Source organism: Gossypium arboreum, chromosome 6 (genome assembly GCF_025698485.1).
Source record: "Gossypium arboreum isolate Shixiya-1 chromosome 6, ASM2569848v2, whole genome shotgun sequence".
In the NCBI taxonomy this organism is placed as follows: Eukaryota; Viridiplantae; Streptophyta; class Magnoliopsida; order Malvales; family Malvaceae; genus Gossypium; species Gossypium arboreum.
This window is the reverse complement of record NC_069075.1, coordinates 49,791,067-49,797,719: the sequence shown is the minus strand read 5'-3', so window position 1 is coordinate 49,797,719 and position 6,653 is coordinate 49,791,067.

Below are 6,653 nucleotides of genomic sequence, written 5' to 3'. Positions count from 1 at the left end.
TTTGAGACAATAAGATGGTTGGAGTTATTGAAAGATTACGAGCTTGTTATTGATTACCATCCGGAAAAGCGAATGTGGTTGCCGATGCTTTAAGCAAAATTGCTATTTGCTTTGAGAACTATGAACACTCGGTTAAAGATATCAAATGATGGTTCGATTCTAGCGAGTTAAGAGCAAGACCGATGTTTTTACAAGAGATTAAGCTCGAAAAATGATCAAGATTTGCAAGCCAAGAGAAAGTAATGGAAGTCGATATGGGATTGAGAATCGTTTCGATGGTTGCTTGATGTTTAAAATTTGGATTTGTGTACCGAAGATGATGAGTTGATTCAAAAGATTTTGCATGAAGCACATAATGGTTGTTTGGCGGTTCATCCGGGCAGTACGAAAATGTATAATGACTTGAAGAAAATGTACTGGTGGAGTGGAATGAAAAGAGATATTTCCGAGTTTGTATCAAAGTGCTTAGTTTGTCAACAAGTGAAAGCTGAACACCAAGTACCTTCGGGATTACTCCAGCCTATCATGGTTCCTGAATGGAAATGGGATTGGATTACTATGGATTTTATATCAGGGTTGCCGTTAACTGTGGAAGAAAAATGCCATCCGGTAATAGTTGATGAGACCACTAAATCGTCTCATTTTACTCTGGTACGTGGATTATTCTCTTAATAAGTTGGTTGAATTGTATATCCGTGAGATTGTTAGACTTCATGGAATACGTTTGTCAATCATTTCGATAGAGATCCGAGATTTACTTCACGAATTTGGCAAAAGTTGCAAGAAGCATTAGGTACAAAGTTAAATTTCAGACCGCTTTCATCCACAAACGATGGACAATTAGAGAGTAATTAGATTCTTGAAGACATGCTCGATGTTGCGTATTGGAATTTCAAGGTACTTGGGAAAGGTACTTACCATTGGTAGAATTTGCTTATAATAATAGTTATCAGGAGTTTGAAGATGGCACCTTATGAAGCATTGTATGGTCATAAATGTCGGACGCCATTGTATTGGACTGAACTCAAGGAAAATCAGATTTATGGAGTTGATCTAATAAAAGAAACCGAAAAGGTGAAAGTGATTCGAGATTGTTTGAAAGCTTCTTCAGATAGATAGAAATCTTATGCGGATTTGAAACGAAGGAAATCGGAGTTTCAAGTTGGTGATAAGGTATTTTGAAAGTGTCTCCATGGAAGAAAGTCCTTAGATTTGGACGGAAGGCAAGTTAACTCCATGTTTTGTTGGACCATATGAAATAATTGAAAAAGTTGGACCAGAGCATATCGCTAGCATTACCACCGAATTAGAGAAGATTCATGACGGTCCCACGATCCATGTTACCGGTATTGTTCAGATCCTTCACATAATTTCACGATAGAAATTGAACTACAACCGGATATGACTTACGAAGAAGAACCGATTAAGATTTTAGATCGAGAAGTCAAACAATTAAGAAATAAAAGTTTCGCTCTCGTGAAAGTATTGTGGCAAAAGCATGGTGATGATTATGCAAATGATGTTTTATGTTTGCTTATATGGTTATGTTACTTGCTATTTGCATGTGAGCTTACTAAGCATTTATGCTTACTCCCTCCTTTTCATTCCTTGTAGTGTTGACAAGCCAGCTCGAAATCGGAACGGTTGGAGGCACACTCACACTATCCGTATACCATCTTGGCATAATGGCTTGTATATTTTGAGTATGGCATGTATAGCATTATAATCATTTTATATGTATGGTCTTATGATATGGTTATTGAGTGGTATGGAAATAGAATGCTTATAATGATTAGCCATTGAATGGCTAATCATGATCATATTTGGTATTATGTATGTCAAATTGCTAGCTAATCCATGGAAACCATGAAATAGGTAAAATTTACCATAAAATAGATTCAGACAACAGCAGTGATGTGAGTTTGAAAATCACTAAAAATAGTAGAAATGGAATTAAATAATGAATAAGTTATGGAATCGAAGCTTGATGAGTCTATTTTCATATGGAATAAGCAAAACAGGTATATGAGCTATATTTTATGAGATGTTTAAATTTTTGTGAAACAGGGCCAGAGCGATTTCTGGATCCCTGTTCTGAATTTGAAATTCACCATAAATTTTACAAAGATAATTAGAAGTCATGCTTTATATGTACAGATTCCTTATTGAGTCTAGTTTTATTAGAGATAAACGGCATAGTCATTGAAGCTCTGTACAGGAGATATCTAATTCGTAATACACAGAGGTCAGAGATTGAACCCTGAAACAGGGAGACTTTAACTAATAAACTGTACTAATTGGCCCAACCAAAATTCTAGAATAAAATTAGTAGATATATATATGAGTCTAGTTTCAGGAAAAATTTACGGAATTGGATTTCAAGTTTCAGTAACTCGAGATATGATTTTAAAGCGACTGTGATGCAGTTAGCCAGCTTGTCTAGAAATTTTAAAATGAATTGTATGAGCTGTTTAATTAATGAATTAAGTCCGTTAACACCTCGTGTTCGACTCGCAACGGTCTCTGACGGGTGTTACATTTAGTGGTATCAGAGCAGGTTTAGTCGGTTCTCGACTAACCTAGCATGTGTAAAAGTTTAGCTATACATGCCAGCGATCTGTGATAGTGTGATGTCTTCCACGCTGTATGAGTACCGCTTATTTAGCAGGTACTTCCAACCGAGCTACCACCATGTTCAATGTTATGTGAAGGTATTTGAGTAAAATTATGATTATGATAAGTCTCGGTTCAGAAAAGTATGAATAAAAGTTTATGATACATATGTGATAAATATCCATATTTGCTTAATGCTCATATGATGTAGTGTATGTGGCTTACTTGATAAGATGAACGGAATAAATAGAAAGTAGTAGAGGTATGAATAAAGGTCATAATATTATGATATGAATGAAAATGTCCTTGTCTTGATTGGATGTCTAATGTTGATGAATGTTAATGGTATATAATTTTATGAGGTAAAGGATTATAATGAAATGAACTTATCTATGTTAAATTGTTGGACTGAATTATATGATTGTAATGATATGTACATGATGATGCACGAAATGAAAGTTGTGATTGTGATGCAAATATCTATTTTGTTTGGCCTTATATAATGTCATGAGCATGAATTAATTTAATTAATTGAATGGATAAGTAAAGTCGCTAGAAAACATAGAATGTATGCATAAGTATATTGTCTAAATGGGACAATAGGAAAATTGGTGTAAGCCAACATGAATGAATGACATGATTTTGATGATGTTACTATGATGATGGAAGTTGTGTATATGTGTATGTATAAGAAAGTCTAGTCGAGGTCCTACAACCCTCCCCTTACCAAAGTGGTACTTATAATGGAATTTCATGAGATTTGTATTGAATAAGTTTCGTTGAAAACCCAAAGAGTTCAAGTGATAGAATAATTATAAGTATGATCCGAGATTGAAAATGAGCTGATAAGTAAAGTCGAGCCGAAAGTATCCGATTGATATAAAGATTATTGGAATTATGCATCGTCCCGTTAGAGAAGGAATTCTCTTTGGTAAATCGAATTACTCAAGTGCAAGGTCGAGAAAAGTGTAAATCGAAATTTATTCGTAACCACATTCTTTAGTGAATGATTTAATATGAAATTTGTGACGCAGAACTAGTTGGGGAAATGATATTTCAAATGTGAATTATCCGAGTGGTGAGTTATGACCGATGATTTAGCGCTCTTTGAGATGTTCTATGTGTTCACCCGTTCTCGTAAATATTTCTATGGCTATTGATCTTCAAGAAATTCTTGTTATATGGGAATGTCTTCTAATTTGGTGTTGGATGAAAGCATTGGTAGTCCTGACCGGTTTATAATTTATATTGCTCTATTTCATCGTATTCTATTTCATTTCTCGATAAGAATTGATGAGAGAATTGTATGATATTATGATTCGTTCTTCTACTTGATGCTTCATCTAATATATATGTATGGGAAGATATATTGATCTTGTTATATTTGATTTCAGGGGATTAAATGATGTTTTTTCTCGGACTTTCTTTCTTTGAAGAATTATCTGGGTATTCGTATTTTCTCTATGAGTTTGGTTTTCGATTCTCCAGATAGTATCGTATCTTGGGTTTCTTTATCCGGATCTCTTTATTCGGATTTCTTTATTCGGTTTCTATCTTGGATTTCTTTTATTCGTTTTCTTTCCATAATTTGTCAATTATGACTCATGTTTGAAGTACGTTCTTCACCGTGATAATCATGTCAAATATGACTATACTTCTAATTTGATATTGGTAATGTGGTGATTTTAGTATTGGGATTTTTTCTAATTTCTGTAAGGATTTGACATCAAGAAAGGCATAGGTGATAAAAGCGAGTTTTAGTCGGTATGGTAAATTATTTATTTGAAAGATTTCATGTGACAATTATGTCGGATTATTTTCCCAAGTTTGATAATAGAATTTCATTTTGTACAGATCAAAGAGTAAATAGTTTGAACGAGAAGTCTATATTTATTAGAAAGAGTTGAATATTAGTTTAAATCACTCTGAATGATAAGGTTTCCATCTTGTGAAAGCTGAAAAGTTTATTACATGTTGACGAGTTCTGATAGATGAGAATATTGGTAACCAAAGCATCCGAACTAGACTAGTCTACATTGAGCAAAGACTTCTTGACTTTCAGAATGTATTGTTGTATGAATTGTGATGTGTTTCAAGACGGGAGGTAATGTGATAGTTTAGAGCATCCGATGTTACATAAAATCGAGTTGTTAAAGGGTTAAAGTCGAGCATTGGGATCTATCAAAATTATCCTTGTCAATGTTGATATTGGGATGGAAATGAGAAGGATTATTCTTGAGGCCATATCGTAATTATTTCTATGGCGGAAAAGGAAAATGGGATGTATCCTATTGTTAAATGTTTCGAGATCTATAAATCACATCTCGTATTGAATGAATTCCTACTCATCGATTCATGGAATTTCGGTCTCTTTGATTGTCGGATTCTTGGAATTCTCGGCTCCATTAAATCAAGTTGAGATCCGTGTTTTATGTCATGATATCATGGGAAATTGAGAAGGGTTGAAAATTTAAGAACAGTTGAGAGTTAAGACTGTAAGCTTTAGATCATATGAGAAATTGAAGAGATGTATTGAGGTACAATCTAAATTCAAGTTCTTCGACCAAATATGAGATTAAAAGTGAAGACCACTTTTCGGTAAGATTTTCGGGACGAAAACTCGAAGGGGGAGAGTTGTAATATCCCGATTTTGGGCCTAGTCGAATAGTGGTTTCGTGACCACAAAATCCGAGATATAAATAATTATTTTATGATTATTTTAAGGTCTATGATATGATTGCATGATTGTGTGAAAATTTCGTGAAGAAATTTTATGCATAAAGTGCTTAATTTGAAATTTGGGACTAAATTGAATAAATTGCAAAACTTGTGTTCTAGAAGTATTTTGCATAAAATTGAATTAGATTATTAATTAGAGGTACTTAAAGAGTAATTTTACCAATTTCTAAGTCTATGGACAAAAATTGGACATGGATGGAATTTTGGAAAGTTTAGTAGTAAGGGCATTTTGGTCATTTAGGGTAAAATGAATTAAAATACAAAATTAAAAGCCAATTTTGCTCATCTTCAACCCCATGGCCGAATATAGCAAGGAGAAACCATGGCTAGGTTTTCAAGCTTCCAAGCTCGATTGTAAGTCCGTTCTAGCCTCTTTTAATGATTTTACGTTTTAGAGTCCCGAGCTCGATTTAGCTTATGCTAGCAATAATTTAACCTAGGGTTTATATTTGGAAAAATACCCATAGGTGAAATTTGTGTATTTTGGTGTTTTATGATAGAATATGAGGTTTTAAATTATGTTAGACAACTTGTGCTACCTGTTTTAAGTGAAAACGAGCAAAAGGGCTTAATTCCAGAAAATACCTAATAGTCATAAGTACATGTTAGAGTGAGAATTTGATGTTGCCATAGAAGGAAAAATGATCAGCATGTCATAAAACATAAGAAAATAGGCTGAATTTTAATTTACGAGCTTTGGGGAAAAAGTGTAAATATGCAAAAGTTTAGGGCAAATTGTAATTTTCCAAAATATGATTTTGGGTCAATTTGAATAATGTGAGTCCTAATTAGACTATATTTTAAATGATAGAGCAAGGAAAACGAAATTCGGCTAAAATGGGAAAATACCAAGTTGTGGATGAAATGGTAAAATAGCCATTTTGATACGAGGTAAGTTCATATGTAAATGTTGGTAACATAGTTATTATTTTAAATGTTTTAATGTTTTTAAATGATATGATAATTATTATGAAATATTATACTTGTGATAATTGTTTGATAATATGTCAAATTATGTGATATACTTGGAAAATGTGAAATACTACCAGTATCAGTATCGGATTCCGTAGAAGATGGTTGAGACACATGATTGGGAAAAAGGTCCCTGAACCTTAGGAATGGATTAGGATACAAGTGACATGTCACTGGGATATTTGGGCATCCGAACTCTGAGTTGAGTCCGAGTTCACTTATGGATGCGACGTCCAACTCGTTGAGTTGAGTCCGAGTTCGTGAGATGTAACTAGGCATCCGAACTCGTTGAGTTGAGTCCGGTTCACTTATGGATGCAACGCCCAGCC